Genomic DNA, 18,080 nt, shown 5'->3' with positions numbered 1-18,080 from the left:
TAGCTAGAGCACAAATAAGCATTTGCTTTAGTAAATGTAGTATTTAAATTTTAAAAATTGAAAAAAGTGAACATCATTTTAGATGGCTCTAAAAACCTGTAAAAATATTTGTGAGGTTTTTATTTAGGGTATAATTGTGGGGGATGTTGTTTGCTGTTTCATTCCTGGGTCATTTTGCTTGCCACTTTATTAATAATTCCAAATAATTACACAGAAATATATTTCTGTGTCTAAGTTACCTAGAACTATTTTGAGGAAAAATAAATCCACACCCTGGGCAAACTGTCAAGGTATCATGTTTCCATTATGGACTAGTTCTGCTTAGCCCTCTCTATTCTCAGCACTGAGGGTCAGAATTTATAGAGATGCCCTTATTTGTCAAGATAAAATATGTGCAATTTGTGTTTTTTGCCAGAGATTGTAAACTTAATCTCACAACTCTTCTCCAAAACTTGGACATGAGAAATAAAAGAGTCTAAATAGGATCTGCTGTCTAGAAGTTACTATATATGTTAAATGTCATCCCTATATTAGAGATATCTTTATAAAGAGGCAAATCCTCAATGTGGTTTTTATTTCTTACAGATCTGCTTTTACTGAAACAAGTTTGATATTGTGACTTTTTTTTGCAGTTAGGGATAATGTGTAATGGTGATGTTCACTACATGATCTTCTCTATGAAGTTCCATGAGAATTATTTCATTTTTCCAGTAGCAAGAAAATGGCTGAGAAAATGGCTTATATTTGTTATGAAGACACCATGATTCCCACAACAAATTATATTCATAACTTATCAATAATAATGTATGAGATATTATAAAGTGAATTTCTGTGCAATTTTTTTATCCTTTCTTTGATGCCCTTTTTCTATGTAATAATTATTCACCATTTTTTAAAAATTCCACTGAATTTGTAAATTTGTAAATAAGATGCCTCATATTTTATTCCTAGGATGAGGCATATAACTGAGTAAAAATATAACTAAATAAAAATGAGAATTTAACTGACTTCTAGATATAAGCTATAAGTTTTTAGAAGTGTATTTGTTAAGAGTTTAGAAGTTTCTAAAAAAGATTTGTTGTTCCAATATAGGGTTCATTGACAAGGTGAATTGCCAAAATCCCTCATTCAGAGGTCTTCAATGAGCTCTCAGACTTTCTTAGAAAAATAGTCTAAACTTACTAACTCACAGCTTTTGGTTTAAAACATCATCTGGTTAGCAATTATGAATTCAACCTCTTTATACATTTTGTTAAAATATTTGTAATGATATAGAAAAATATAAAAATTTAAATCCACATAAAACACATGATAATAATATAATATTATGGGAAAATATCCAATTTTTAAAGTTTTTAGTGCTTAATTCAAACTTATAGTTGTCATTTCACTTGAGCTGCTGTTATATGAAAGCTAAACTATTATCTGATTGCACCTACTACATAACGGCCATTAAAAAAAGTTTATCTGTATGGACTAAAATACATGGACATTTCACCCTGGTGGGTGGGCACTGGTTTTTGAGGAAAGCCAAAATTTTCTTTCTACATACCTAAAAAAATAAAAACAAAGACAAAAGAAATAAAACAACAACAAAAAATGTTGGAAAAAGGCAGATGGCTGTGGCTTAATGTGGCTGTCAAGGTATAATTCCCACAAGTAAAACTATGTATGCAGGAGTGGATACAGGAGACCCTTGATATTCATATTTTCAATACTCTGTACAGAGAGTACTGTACAGAGATCAGGGCTTGCAGTGAACTTAAGAGTTGGATGCTTAACTTACTGAGCCACCTAGGTGCCCCTTATTTAATACTTTTATGCCTCGGCTCACAGTTTTGACTAGCAAGAATAACAATGAATACGTCATAATTTTTATTAGAATTTAACTAAGTTATTAAGGTAAAATTCCTTACATAGAGCCTAAATGTTTGAAAAATGATCATTACTATTTTTGTTTAAAAATTTTTATAAATCTCTTGCATCTTTATAACTTGCAGAAAGCATTGCCTCTTTGAAATAGAAATAGGAGGCATCTAGATAAAAAGAAGTTGAGAGGGATGTCTGGGTGGCTCAGTGGCTGAACATCTACCTTTGGCTCAGGGCATGATCCCAGGATCCGGGATCAAGTCCCACATTGGCTCCCTGCGAAGAGCCTGCTCTCTCTCTGCCTCTATCTCTCCCTCTCTCTCTACATCTCTTATGAATAAATAAATAAAACTTTAAAAAAGGGGGAGGGGCAAGATGGCGGAAGAGCAGGGTCTCCAAATCACCTGTCTCTACCAAATTACCTAGAAAACCTTCAAATTATCCTGAAAATCTATGAATTCGGCCTGAGAATTAAAGAGAGACCAGCTGGAATGCTACAGTGAGAAGAGTTCGCGCTTCTATCAAGGTAGGAAGACGGGGAAAAAGAAATAAAGGAACAAAGGCCTCCAAGGGGGAGGGGCCCAGGAGGAGCCGGGCTGAGGCCGGGGCGAGTGTCCCCAGGACAGGAGAGCCCCGTCCCGGAGACGCAGGAGCTGCACCGACCTTCCCGGGGGAAAGGGGCTCGCAGGGAGTTGGAGCAGGACCCAGGAGGGCGGGGATGCCCTCGGGCTCCCGGGGACAGTAACAGACACCTGCGCCCTGGGAGAGTGCGCCGAGCTCCCTAAGGGCTGCAGCGCGCACGGCGGGACCCGGAGCAGCTCGGGGGGCTCGGGCGGCGGCTCCGCGGAGGGGGCTGCGGGGCGGGAGCGCGAATCCAACAGCACAGACCGGGAGCACAGGGCGTCGGGACACAGCCCAGGATCCCGCCTCCCCCGGGACAGGCAGAGGCCGGGAGGGCCCAGGACAGCGAGGACGCTCCTGCCCCAGCTGAGCAGATCAGCGGCCCCGCCCCGGAGCCTCCACTGAGGTTGTTCCTCAAAGTCAAACTCTCCCTCTTCGCCGATGACATGATACTCTACATAGAAAACCCAAAAGCCTCCACCCCAAGATTGCTAGAACTCATACAGCAATTCGGTAGCGTGGCAGGATACAAAATCAATGCCCAGAAATCAGTGGCATTTCTATACACTAACAATGAACTGAAGAAAGAGAAATTAAGGAGTCCATCCCATTTACAATTGCACCCAAAAGCATAAGATACCTAGGAATAAACCTAACCAAAGAGGTAAAGGATCTATACCCTAAAAACTATAGAACACTTCTGAAAGAAATTGAGGAAGACACAAAGAGATGGAAAAATATTCCATGCTCATGGATTGGCAGAATTAATATTGTGAAAATGTCAATGTTACCAGGGCAATATACACGTTTAATGCAATCCCTATTAAAATACCATGGACTTTCTTCAGAGAGTTAGAACAAATTATTTTAAGATTTGTGTGGAATCAGAAAAGACCCCGAATAGCCAGGGGAATTTTAAAAAAGAAAACCATACCTGGGGGCATCACAATGCCAGATTTCAGGTTGTACTACAAAGCTGTGGTCATCAAGACAGTGTGGTACTGGCACAAAAACAGACACATAGATCAGTGGAACAGAATAGAGAACCCAGAAGTGGACCCTCAACTTTATGGTCAACTAATATTCGATAAAGGAGGAAAGACTATCCATTGGAAGAAAGACAGTCTCTTCAATAAATGGTGCTGGGAAAATTGGACATCCACATGCAGAAGAATGAAACTAGACCAGCTCTCTTTCACCATACACAAAGATAAACTCAAAATGGATGAAAGATCTAAATGTGAGACAAGATTCCATCAAAATCCTAGAGAAGAACACAGGCAACACCCTTTTTGAACTCGGCCACAGTAACTTCTTGCAAGATACATCCATGAAGGCAAAAGAAACAAAAGCAAAAATGAACTATTGGGACTTCATCAAGATAAGAAGCTTTGGCACAGCAAAGGATACAGTCAACAAAACTAAAAGACAACCTACAGAATGGGAGAAGATATTTGCAAATGACATATCAGATAAAGGGCTAGTTTCCAAGATCTATAAAGAACTTATTAAACTCAACACCAAGGAAACAAACAATCCAATCATGAAATGGGCAAAAGACATGAAGAGAAATCTCACAGAGGAAGACATAGACATGGCCAACATGCACATGAGAAAATGCTCTGCATCACTTGCCATCAGGGAAATACAAATCAAAACCACAATGAGATACCACCTCACACCAGTGAGAATGGGGCAAATTAACAAGGCAGGAAACCACAAATGTTGGAGAGGATGCGGAGAAAAGGGAACCCTCTTACACTGTTGGTGGGAATGTGAACTGGTGCAGCCACTCTGGAAAACTGTGTGGAGGTTCCTCAAACAGTTAAAAATATACCTGCCCTACGACCCAGCAATTGCACTGTTGGGGATTTACCCCAAAGAGACAAATGCAATGAAACACCGGGACACCTGCACCCCGATGTTTATAGCAGCAATGGCCACGATAGCCAAACTGTGGAAGGAGCCTCGGTGTCCAACGAAAGATGAATGGATAAAGAAGATGTGGTCTATGTATACAATGGAATATTACTCAGCTATTAGAAATGACCATTTGCTTCAACGTGGATGGAACTGGAGGGTATTATGCTGAGTGAAGTAAGTCAGTCGGAGAAGGACAAACATTATATGTTCTCATTCATTTGGGGAATATAAATAATAGTGAAAGGGAATATAAGGGAAGGGAGAAGAAATGTGTGGGAAATATCAGAAAGGGAGACAAAACGTAAAGACTGCTAAATGAACTAGGGGTGGTAGAAGGGGAGGAGGGCGGGGGGTGGGAGTGAATGGGTGACGGGCACTGGGGGTTATTCTGTATGTTAGTAAATTGAACACCAATAAAAAATAAATTAAAAAAGAGAATAGAATGGATAAAAAAATAATAATAATAAAAAAAATTAAAAAATAAAACTTAAAAAAAGAGGTTGAGATTATAAAAAGCAAAGAGTAAAAGAAATAAATTACGTGAGATACGAAAAGCTTAAACTAAAAATATAATTTTAGAGTAAGCCATATTAGACTGCTTCTCCTGATTAGAAAGCACAAAATTACAAGTGACCAGACTCTATCATAACAATGACAACAAGCCATATAATCTACAAAGTCATAGTTATTTTAATTTAAAAAACACAACTGAAATTTAAGAATATAAAGGAGTTTAAGTAAGTCCAATTCTAGAAAGTGGCAAAACTGCCAAGAAGAAACACATTGCTTCTTCTTTTTTTTTTTTTTTTAAATCTCTGCCAGAGTGGTGAAAAATGAGATAGGCATCCCAGACCAAAGGCGAGTAAAAGAGGGAAATTAAGAAATCAGACAATCTTTTAACAAACTTATTTTTACAGTAACATGTGGCTGGTATGAAGGAAGCATCCTGAGGAGTCCCAACCATTGAGAAAATGTCTACTGCCCTGCCAATTCTCCCCAGTGACCTCAGGCATGTACCAAGGACTAGTTTGCCAAGGCTGGAGTCAAGGAAAAAGAGCTGAGATAGACCTAAACAGTGTCTTCACCAAGGACAGGGTAGCAAGAGAAATGTTGTCAGAGCATACTGGACTTTAAGGAATACACAACCAAAAAAGAAGAGGAAGAGGAAGAAGGAGAAGAAGAAACAGCAAACTACGAAAGGCCGAAGGTAGGGCAGCAGAGGAGAGAGATAGCCCTTTATTCTGGAGAAGTCCTGGATCTTCTGCAGATCAATCTGGGCCTTCATCTTGTGCACTACAGCCACCCTGCAATGACAGGTCAGAGCATAATAGCTGAGAAAAGTTCCTTCATGGTTCTTTGGGTGTTTACTGGGAATACTGCTGAGACTTATCAAAGGTTGGGAGCAGAACAGCTCCAAAGGACAGAAATGTGGTAGAAGGACTGAAGAGCAAAAATAAAATTCCCAATGATCCAAATGATCCAAATCTGGGATCTAACTGGAAAGAACAGAGATACATCCCACAGTTCAGAAAGGTATCAGCTCAATGGGAAAGCATAGAGTTCTGGAGTTTTATCAATGCTTATATCCCAAGCTCCACTGAAGGGAAGTTTATCTTCTTATCTTAGAATATTTGAAACAAGTGATGAAATGAAAATAATTAAAACAATAACAAAGAATGGGTCAAGTTCCCCATAGGCTAGATTAAGTCCCCCATATTGGTATCCCAAGAAAAGATAGTATTGCCATTTTGGTGGGATAAATATGATTTATTCAGTCTCCCTATTTTTTTTTAACACAGAATGTCTAGGAGACATTAAAAATTATATGACACATGGGAAAGTAAAAAAATACATAACACATGGTTAAAATAGAAATGATCTATTGATTGGATTATTTGTTCTTTGGGTGTTGAGTTAGATAAGTTCTTGATAGATCTTGAATACTACCCCTTTATCTGATATGTCATTTGCAAATATCTTCTTCCACTCCTTTGGTTGCCTTTTAGTTTTGTTGACTGTTTCCTTTGCTGTGCAGAAGCTTTTTATATTGAAGAAGTTCCAGTAGTTCATTTTTTCTTTGATTTCCCTTGTCTTTAGAGAGTTATCTAGCAGGAAGTTGCTGCAGCCAAGGTTGAAGACGTTGCTGCCTGTGTTCTTCTCTAGGATTTTGATGGATTTCTGTCTTACATCCATTTTGAGTCTTTTTTTTGTGTGCAGTGTAAGAAAATGGTCCAGTTTCATTCTTCTGCATGTGGCTGTCCAATTTTCCCAGCACCATTTATTGAAGAGACTGTCATTTTACCAATAGATAGTCTTTCCTGCTTTGTCAAAGATGAGTTGACCATAGAGTTCAGGGCCCATTTCTGGGTTCTTTATTCTGTTCCAATGATCTGTGTGCCTGTATTTGAGCCAGGACCATACTGTCTTGGTAATTACAGCTTGTAATTGAGCTTAAAGTCCAAAATTGTGATGCCACCAGTTTGGTTTTCTTTTTCAACCTTCCTCTTGCTATTTGGGGTCTTTTCTGGTTCCATACAAATTTTAGGACTATTTGTTCCAACTCTGCAAAATAAATTGATGGTATTTTGATGGGGATTGCATTGAATGTGTAGATTGCTCTAGGTAGCATAGGCATTTTAACAATATTAATGCTTCTAAGCCAAAATCATGGAACATTTTTCCATTTATTTGTGTCTTTCTCAATTTCTTTCATGTGTGTTCAATAATTTTCTGAGTTTTCAGAAATTTTCAGATCTTTTGCCTCTTTGGTTAGGTTTATTCCATATATCTTATGGTTTTGGATGCAATTGTAAATCGATTTGACTCCTTAATTTCTCTTTCTTCTGTTTCACTGTTAGTGTATAGAAATACAACTGATTTCTGTGGATTGATTTCATATCCTGCCAGTTTGCTGAATCCTGTATGAGTTCTAGCAATTTTGGGGTGGAGTCCTTTGGGTTTTCTATATGAAGTTTATTGTCATCTGCAAAAAGTGCGAATTTGACTTCTCTGCTAATTTGAATGACTTTTATTTCTTTCTGTTGTCTGATCGCTGAAGCTAAGACTTCTAGTACTATGTTGAACAGCCGTGGTGAGAGTGGACATCCCTGTCATGTTCCTGACCTTACGGAAAAGGCCCTCAGTTTTTCCCCATTGAGAATGATATTTGCTGTGGGCTTTTTGTAGACAGCTTTTAAGATATTGAGATTTGTTCCATGTCTACACTGTAGAGAGTTTTAATCAAGAAAGGATGCTGTCCTTTGTCAAATGTTTTTTCTGCATCAATCAAGAGAATCAAATGGTTCTTGTCCTCTCCTTTATTAATGTAATGTATCACGCTGATTGATTTGTGAATGTTGAACCAACTTTACAGCCCAGGAATAAATCCCACTTGGTCATGATGAATAATCTTTTAATGTACTGTTAGAACTTATTGGTTAGTACTTGGTGAGAATTTTGGTAGCCATGTTCATCAGGGATATTCGTCTGTAATTCTCCTTTTTAGTGGGATCTTTGTCTGGTATTGGGATCAAGGTAATGCTGGCCTCATAGAACAAGTTTGGAAGTTTTCCTTCCATTTCTATTTTTTGAAGCAGCTTCAGAAGAATGGGTGTTATTTATTCTTTATGTGTTTGGTAGAATTCTCTTGGGAAACCATCTGGACATGGACTCTTGTTTGTTGGGAGATTTTTTGATTACTGCTTCAATTCCCTTTCTGGTTATAGAACTGTTCAGGTTTTATATTTCTTCCTGTTTCAGTTTTGGTAGTTTATACATCTCTAGGTAGTTATACATCCACTTCTTGCAGACTGCCTAATTTGTTGGCATATCATTGCTCATAATATGTTCTTAAAATTGTATTTCTTCAGTTTTCATTGTGATCTCTCCTCTTTCATTCATGATTTTATTTATTTGGGTCCTTTCTCTTTTCTTTTTGATAAGTCTGGCTAGCAGTTTATTGATCTTATTAATTCTTTCAAAGAACCAGCTCCTAGTTTTGTTGATCTGTTCTACTGTTCTTCTGGTTTCTATTTCATTGATGTCTGCTCTAATCTTTATTATTTCTCTTCTCCTGCTGGATTGAGGCTTTATTGGCTGTTCTTTCTCCAGCTCCTTTAGGTGTAAGATTAGGTTGTATATTTGAGATGTTTCTTGTTTCTTAAGAAAGTCTTGTATTGCTATATACTTTTTAGTACTGCCTTTGCTGCATCCCAAAAGTTTTGAAGAGTTGTGTTTTCATTTTCATTTGTTTCCATGATTCTTTTTAGTTCTTTAATTTCCTGGCTGATCCATTCATTTTCTAGCAGGATGCTCTTTAGCCTCCATGTATTTGAGTTCTTTCCAAATTTCCTTGTTACTGAGTTCCAGTTTCAAAGCAGTGTGATATGAAAATATGCAGGACATGATCCCAATCTATTGGTACCAGTTGACCCTGGTTTGTGACCCAGTAGGTGATCTATTCCAGGGAATATTCCATGTGCACTCAAGAAAAATGTGCATTTTGTTGCTTTAGGATGAATATATCTGTGAAGTCCACCTGGTCCAGTGTGTCATTCAAAGCCTTGTTCCCTTGTTGATCTTCTGCTTAGATGATGTGTCCATTGCAGTGAGTGAGGTGTTAAAGTCCCCTATTATCATTGTATATTATCAATGATTTTCTTTAATTTTGCTATTAATTGGCTTATATAATTGTCTGCTCCCATATTAGGGGCATAAATATTTATAACTGTTGTATCTTCTTGTTGGATAGAATCTTAATTATGTTATAGTGTCCTCCTTCATCTCTTATTACAATCATAATCCAATCAAGAAATGGGCAGAAGACATGAACAGACATTTCTCCAAAGAAGACATAAGAAGATGGCCAATAGACACATGAAAAAGTGTTCCACATAATTTGGCACCAGGGAAATACAAATCAAAATCACAATTAATGCCACCCCACACCAGTCAGAATGACTAAAATTAATAAGTCAGGAAGGGAGGATGTTGGCAGGGCTGTACAGAAAGGGAAACCCTTGTACAGTGTTGGTGAAAATGCAAGCTGGTGTAGCTACTCTGGAAAACAGTATGGTGTTCCTCAAAAAGTTGAAAATAGAGCTACCCTAATAACCAGCAATTGCACTACTAGGTATTTACCCCAAAGATATAAATGTAGTGATCCAAAGGGGCACCTGCATCCCAATGTTTATAGTAGCAATGTCCATGATAACCAAATCTAGAAAGAGCCCAGATGTCCATTGACAAATGAATGGATAAAAGAGATGTGGTATGTACATACAATTGAGTACCACTCAGACACCCCCCCCCCACAAAAGAAAGAAAGAAAGAAAGAAAGAAAGAAAGAAAGAAAGAAAGAAAGAAAAAAAGAAAGAAAGAAAGAAAATCTCACCATTTGCAAGGACGTGGAAAGAACTAGATGATATTACGCTATGCAAAATAAGTCAATCAGAGCAAGAAAATTATTATATGATCTCACTCATATGTGGAATTTAAGAAACAAAACAAAAAAGGATCATAGGGGAAGAGAGGAAAAAATAAAGACAAAATCAGAGAGGGAGACAAATGATAAGAGACTTAATCAGAATTGGTGGGGGGGTGGGTTGGGGTAACTGGGAAAAAAAAAGAAAAAATTGTCAGTAACATATAAATTTCATATAAACATAAATGCAATTGAGAATAATAAATCCTATATTTTCATACTAAATAAAAGAAATTTATTGAAATATACTGAGAAATAACATAGAAGTTGGAATTATAACATAAGAACATTACATTAAATATGATAAATATAGTAAAGCATATAGTGGAAAGAATGGCTCATTTTTGTACCTAGGTGGAATTTCATTAGAGGGAAGGAACTGTAAAATGTGCAAAGAAATATTAAAAATAAGAACAAAAACCAATGAAGTAGAAAAGAAAAAAAGAGAAACAAAAAAGTTAAAATGTTTGTTCTCTGAAAAAAAAAATTATAAAAGCTTAGCAAGAATGATGAAGAAAGCAGAGAGTGAACATAAAATACCACTTCCAGGAAAAAAATTAGGCAGCATCATTTCATAACCTCTAGACACTCCTAGAAAACTAGTATTAAAATGGTGTTCCATCAACCTGATTAAAGGCCACCTAAAAAATATCTACAACTAATGTGATATTTAGTGGGGATAGTTGAATGATTTTGTCCTAAAATTGCTATTCTAGCCTTTAATATAATGTAAGAGACAAAAAAGCATTAAGAGGGATCCCTGGGTGGCGCAGCGGTTTGGCGCCTGCCTTTGGCCCAGGGCACGATCCTGGAGACCCGGGATCAAATCCCACGTCGGGCTCCCTGTGCATGGAGCCTGCTTCTCCCTCTGCCTCTGTCTCTGCCTCTCTCTCTCTCTCTCTGTATGACTATCATAAATAAGTAAAAAAATTAAAAAAAAAAGCATTAAGAATATAAAGAGAAAGTAAAAACTGCCTTTAGTTAATGGAAACATTATTGTGTACATAAAGAATCTAAAGAGGGACACCTGGGTAGCTCAGTGTTTGAGCATCTTCCTTCAGCCCAGGTCATGATCCTGTAGTCCTAGGATCGAGTCCCACATTGGGCTTCCTGCATGGAGCCTGCTTCTCTATGTCTCTGCCTCTCTCTCTGTGTGTCTCTCATGAAGAATAAATAAAATCTTTTTAAAAAAAGAATCTAAGAAATCTATAAATGAAACTAATAAGTGAATTTATTCAAGTTACAGGATAAAGATTAGTATGCAAAAATAAATTGTTTTCCTACAAATAAGCATAGAAAAATCACAAAGGTTTCAAAACAATACGGTTCACCAAGTACTGACATGCCTTAGATGCCTATCACTCTAGGGTGTCCAGCTGGCTCAAAGGAAAGGGCATGTGACTCTTGATCTCAGGGTTGTGAGTTAGATCTCCAAGTAGGATATAGAGCTTCCTTAAAAAACAAACAAACAAACAAAATTGCCTATCACTCTAAGAAAGAAAAAAAATGGGGATCCCTGGGTAGCTCAGCGGTTTAGCGCCTGCCTTTGGCCCAGGGCATGATCCTGGGAGTCCTGGGATCGAGTCCCATATCGGACTCCTTGCATGGAGCCTGCTTCTTCCTCTGCCTGTGTCTTTGCCTCTCTCTCTCTCTCTCTCTCTCTATCATGAATAAATAAATAAAATCTTAAAAAAAAAAAAAAAAAGAATAGATCCCTACAGTGAAAACTACCAATAACTGATAGAATTGAAGAGGACCTTAGCAAACGCAGAGGTCTAATATTGCCTGAAGGAATCAATGTTAAGGCACTCATTCTCCTTCACTGGACATAAACATGTGTAAGGTTTTTTAGGCGAATGAAGGAAACCCCAAGGCAAAATGATCTGTAGGATGAGCTTTATTGCCAGCACCCTCGGGCCAGGTTCTGCGACTCGGGAGAGGAGAGTCAGGGAAGTCAGACCGGGTTGGGGAGTGCAGGGATTTTTAAGCCTTGCTGGATCCGGGTGGGGCCCTTGCCAAATTAGGGAAGGGAACACCGTGTCCTTAGGTGATTGGCTGGGGGTGGGGAAAGTCCAGGATAGGGGGTGGTCCCCGCCTGGAAAGTCCCGGGTGGAAAGTTTTGGTTTCCCGTCTAGGTTTCAATTTACTGGAGATGACGTGGTGGTCATGGCTGCTTTGGTGGGAAGATCAGCCATCTTGACCCAATTTGAGATGTCCGCCATTTTGGATGCCCCTGTCTCTCAGCCAGCCCAACAATATGCACTGCAATTCCTATCAAAAACATAGGATGTTTTGGAAAAAAAAAAAGAATATTATATTAAAATCTATAGGGAAATTCAGAAGGATCTAGGATCTAATATGTAATAGAAGTAAATGTGTTGTAAGCTACAATGTAATTTTTAATTTTTAATTTAATTTTTAATTTAGTAGTCATATTAAAAAAGTAAAAAATAGGGATCCCTGGGTGGCGCAGCGGTTTGGCGCCTGCCTTTGGCCCAGGGTGCGATCCTGGAGACCCGGGATCGAATCCCACGTCGGGCTCCCGGTGCATGGAGCCTGCTTCTCCCTCTGCCTATGTCTCTGCCTCTCTCTCTCTCTCTGTGACTATCATAAATAAATAAAAATTTTAAAAAAATACAATCTTTAAAAAAAAAAGTAAAAAATAAACTTTAAAAAAAATTTTTTTAAAGATTTATTTATTTATTTATGAGAGACAGAGAGAGAGAGGCAGAGACACAACACAGGCAGAGAGAGAAGCAGGCTCCATGCAGGGAGCCCAATGTGGGACTCGATCCCAGGTCTCCAGGATCAAGCCCTGGGCTGAAGGTGGTGCCAAACTGCTGAGCCACCTGGGCTGGCCAAACTGTAAAATTTTAATAATACATTTTAATCAATCCAACATAATCAAAATATAATTTCAATTATATACATACTTGTTTTCAAACTACGTTTTACAAGGAACATGCATTTTATACTTACATGATGTCTCATTTAAGACTAGCTACATTTCAAGTACTCAAAGTATATGGAACAAGTGGCTACCATATTGGACAGCAGATCTAAAATACACAAAACAACCAAAGAAGAAGGAGGAGGAAGACGCATGGAGGTATTTAAACTCCTGATTGCAGCAGTAGTATTGGCATAGAGAGAGACAAATAGTTAATTGGAAGAGAATCAAGACTCCAGAAATGCTCATACATGTTGATTATTTTATTTTATTTTTTAATTTATTTATGATAGTCACACAGAGAGAGAGAGAGAGGCAGAGACATAGGCAGAGGGAGAAGCAGGCTCCAGGATCACGCCCTGGGCCAAAGGCAGGCACTAAACTGCTGCGCCACCCAGGGATCCCCATGTTGATTATTTTCAAGGCAATTCAGTGGGAAAGGCAACCTCTATTAACAAATGATTCTGAAACAAAGTGAATATTCATATGACTTTTAAAAAAGGAGTCTCAACTCCTATCTAATTCTATTAGAATTAGTTACAGAGTTTATTCTATTAGAGTTTGATCGTAGTTGCAGATGTAAAACCTAGAAACACTGCTTTCTGAAAGAAAACAGAAGAATCTCTTTGTGACCTTGGGATAGGCGAATATTTCCTGGATGGGACACAAAGTAGAAGAAAAGTTGATAAATTGGACTTCATAAAAATGAAAATATTAAAATAGAAAGTACATAGGAAATATGGCAAACTATGGACTGAGAGAAAATATTTTCAACTCATTTTTTCGACAAGGGATTCAGAGACAGTAAGAGGAAAAGAAAACAAAGAGGAAGGAACTAGTCCCTTCTTCTGCCTCAGATGTACACTCTGCCTCCAGCAATTCTTGAAGGGAGATAGGAAAGTGAGCCAGCTGGCAAAGGAGAGCGTGGTCTCAGAGTCCCAGCATCAACAGCACAGCAGAGCATCAAAGGATGGGTCTGAAGACACAATGGCTTAACAGCCAGCACAGATATACATAAAATAATGGTGCATCCTCTATGTTAGTCAGTGAAAAAAGCTGTGTATAATTATACACTGTATTGTTATAATTACATTATAAACTTGAAATAATTATATTACCATTTTTCCAGATTATACATGTAATCTTTTTGAAACATAATTTTAAATAAGGAAAACACTCTTGTGTTTTTTTTTAATTCAATATGATATAAAATGATATAATTCTGCCCTCCACTTCAGAAACTGAGTATAATTTCCTCAGCTAACTGGAACCAATGTAGTACAAGACAGTAAACTCATGAGTTGATTATCTTTTTTATTAACCCAAGGAGCAAGGCACATATTGTCACTTTTGGCCAAACAACAATTAATTGTTCAGCCATCCCTCATTCTTCACTTTCCATTTTCGTTCCCCTCTTCATGTACTTGTACTTTCTCCTTAGAAATAGAATTGGGGTGAACCAAGAGGATTTATGTGGTTCCCATAGGCTGTGGGTCATTCTTGTATCAAACTGTCTAAATGTCTTTCTTTTCCCCATAAAAACAGTGAGCAGAATTCTAACAGGCCCCATGCAAGTATAATTGTGAAACATCAAAACCAGTCATGAGGAAAGGTATAAACTTTGTTGGCTGAACATTTAAATCTAACAATAAAAACAAAGAATTTTTAAGACTATTGGGGAAAAGCAAAGATATGATAATCCCTCTTTCTATCCTCTTTTGTCAGTCTAGTCTCTGTATACCCATGTGCTTTACCCTAGTTTTGGCAGCTGATAAATGGAACTGTAGAAATTTTGGAAGTAATCCAGAAACTAATGATGAAAGCATTTATTAGAGATACAGGGTAAAGATGCTTAAAAATACTGATTGGAAAGATTATCTGGGATGAAAACAGACAACCCAAGACACAAGGCAGGGAATGCCATGAATGTTATTATCAGGGTAGTAAAGTATTAAAAGATCTAGCTGACTAAACTTCATAGTTTCCTCTTTGCTACCAGTAGCAATGTGAACATATCTATGTGAGCTGAAAATATAAATGTAAATGCCATCTATTCTCATGTGGCAAACCTGACTAATTTCTAATTCATTTTATGCCTAATAATTAAGATGGTATTATAAATTGTGATTTTTAATGTATTTTAATAAGACTGCAATCAAGATAGAGAATTGATTTGACATGAAAAACCCCCACTCCCACTACAAATATAAAATTGATAAATAAAGTATATGTCTTACAAAATATGTAAATACAAGATTGAATTCAAAAACCATAATATGAAATATCTAGGTTCCAGAAAAGAAAGGGGTTCTTCCATAGCAAGGGAAATTGCATCTGATGGATGCCACTGTGCCCAGTCGTTAAGGTCTACCTATGGAAGCCTGGAAATTGAGGCCATGTACCTTATGGTGAGAGGAAAACACAGAATTGTGTTTTCTGCCTAAATGATCCTCAGCATATGAATGGAAATAGGTATCCATGAGAATGCAGAACCCCTAACCTGTACCGTTTCACATGAGGAAGGTCACATTCTTCCACTACCTATATGATCAATATCTAATTTAAAAACCTTAGGGATGCCTGGCTGGCTTAGTCTGTTAAGCAGCTGACTCTTGGTTTTGGCTCAAGTCATGGTCTCGGGGTCCTGGGATCAAGCCCCACATTAGGCTTTCCGCTCAGCACATGGAGTCTGCTAAAGTTTCTCTTTCCCCCTCCCTCTGCCTTCCCTCCTCTCACACACCCTCCCACTCTTTCTCTCTCTCTCTTAAATAGATGAATCTTTAAAAAAAAAAAAAAAAAAAACTTTTAAGAGACTCACAGTTCTTAAAAAGGGATATAAAATTCTTATTTTTATTTCTGATCCCTCCATAAAAATGCACTAAGTCACACCACTCAGAATAGATAGTATTAAAAAGTTAAGAAATAACAAGTGTTGGTGAGGATGTGGAAAAAGAGAACACTTGTGAACAGTTGATGGGCATGTAAATTCATGTGACCACTGTGGAAAACAGTATGGAAATTCCTCAAAAAAGTAAAAATAGAAATGTATACAATCCAGTAATTCAACTGAGTATCTATTCAAAGAAAATGAAAATTAATTTTAAAAGATATATGTACCCCTATGCTCATTCAGCATTATTTATAGTAGCCAATATATAGAAGCAACCCAGTGTCCACTGATATATGAATGGATAAAGAGGATGTGGTCTGTGTATGTATGTATATATATGTGGATATATAATGTGGATATATCATAAAATATAAAATGTGGATATATAATAAAATATTGGATATACTATATATGATATATAATTGGATATAAAATATTATAAAATTTTGGATATATTACAAATAGATTAAATATAAAACAATATTCAATCATGAAAAAAGAATGAAATCTTGCCATTTCCAATGACATGGATGGATCTACAGGATATTAGGCAAAGTTAAAGAAGTTAGATACAAGCAAATAATATAGGATTTCACTTATGTGCAGAGTCTAAAAAACAAAACAAATGAACAAACAAAAACCAAACAGACTCATACATACAGAGAGCAAAATTGTACTTACTAGGGGAGAGCGGGTGGGAGGATGGATGAAACACGTGAAGGAGATTAAGAGGTACAAACTTCCAGTCAGAAAAAAAAATATGGAAGATGAAAATTACAGCACAGGAAATTTTAAAAAATACACTAAACTGACTGGAAATGCTTGTGTGCGTGTGTGTATCCTTCATCGTTACTATATCATAAGGCATAGAATCACAAAACAAAGAAAACAAAGAAAATAGGAAAAGGGATAATAGATGAGACATAGATAAATAGATAAGGAAGAAGGAAGGAGGAAGGGAGAGCAGAAAATTATAATTTGGAAAGCAGAGGGAGAAAGGTAAATGAATATCAAGCTAGTTGTAGGGATAGGGTGACAATCTCATTTGTACCACAAATCCTCAAAAATACTTAGGAATTTGCTTACTTCTTCTGTGCCTAGGCAAAACATTGGAGGTCTCTAAAAGTATGTCTACATTATGCTTAGAATCACACCACCCTCAATTCCTGGAATACTGTGAATCAGGCAGGAGACTAGAATATTGTCTTTTGGGGCACCTGACCAACCCAAAGAATAAACCTAAGATAATTTACATTTAGAGGTCCAAAACAAAAAGATTTAGCCAAAGTGATCTTCCCATCCTATATAGATGACCAAAATGGGCAAGTTCAAATTCCTTGCAGAGTTTCCAAAGAACTTGTATATACCTCATTTTGAATATGAGCAAAGAAGAATTTCCAGGTACTTGAGGAATCCTGCAAAAACTGAAATAGAAGATAGACAAACAGGAAACTAAAATTATGAGGATAAAAATATATAATGAAAAAATAGGAAAAAAATTATAAATATTATTTAACACTTACGAAGATAAAATGATACACCCATGAATCAAGAAGAGGATGTTTCAATGTTTCATATTTAAGTAGAACAGAGAACATGATTGAGCAGATTAGAAGACACAATGGACTGTAAAGAGACTATGACATCATCGAGGAAATCCACCCCCCCCTCAACATAAGGCTACTGACATATTTAAGATTGTGTGTCCTTGTAGGTAAACAAAAGAGTTGTGGCAGTAGACAGTTATTTTCAAAATTTACATTTTCAAATTTACATTTTGACTACCAGGAATAGTCTAAAAACTGTGGATGTTCATACAGAATCTATGAAACCACCACAAAAAAAATGTTGTTTTGTATATTTTATTAATTTCACACAACTGGCATTAATTTGAATATCTGAAAGTGTGTCCCAAACACAACACTTGTGAGAACTTCTATTATGAATTGAGATTTCTCTTTATCTTCCAAACAGCATCCTAACTCTATAATTGCTATTCATAGTGCTCTATATCTTGTTCCCATAATAAATTGTGTATAATAATCCTAACTCTTATCCTACCTTCTTTTTGGCAAAACTCACTGAGTTGCTCACTGCTCCTTACTTTGTCTTAGCTCCATATTATGAAGGAAAATATTTTTATGTAAGAAAAATATTTATTTTGAATACATGAGTAAATGAATGTGTTGTATCAGTTTAACCCAAGGTCAGTCCCTAAGTTTTTACTATCCCCTGCGGAAGGTTTGATTAAAGACAATCCTTACAGAGTAGCCATTAAGTCTCTGACCATTAAATTGCTATTCTATGCAACACATTATCTATGTTACCCATGTCACATCAGTTTG

The 18,080-nt window shown here is 37.0% G+C and overlaps 1 long non-coding RNA gene across 1 annotated transcript; it reads right to left on the bottom strand.

Moving 5' to 3' along the window:
* Positions 1-11,786: 11,786 nt before the first annotated feature.
* LOC112662988 (uncharacterized) lies at positions 11,787-17,345 on the bottom strand. The gene is made up of 3 exons (XR_003138980.3): positions 17,259-17,345; positions 17,103-17,159; positions 11,787-12,166 (listed from the first exon to the last, which is right to left on the bottom strand). It is a non-coding gene; the product is annotated as an uncharacterized LOC112662988 (long non-coding RNA).
* Positions 17,346-18,080: the final 735 nt, after the last annotated feature.

Source organism: Canis lupus, chromosome 20 (assembly GCF_003254725.2).
Source record: "Canis lupus dingo isolate Sandy chromosome 20, ASM325472v2, whole genome shotgun sequence".
NCBI classification, from domain to species: Eukaryota; Metazoa; Chordata; class Mammalia; order Carnivora; family Canidae; genus Canis; species Canis lupus.
Note: the sequence above shows the minus strand (reverse complement) of the source record. Positions and strands in the feature narration are given on the sequence as shown.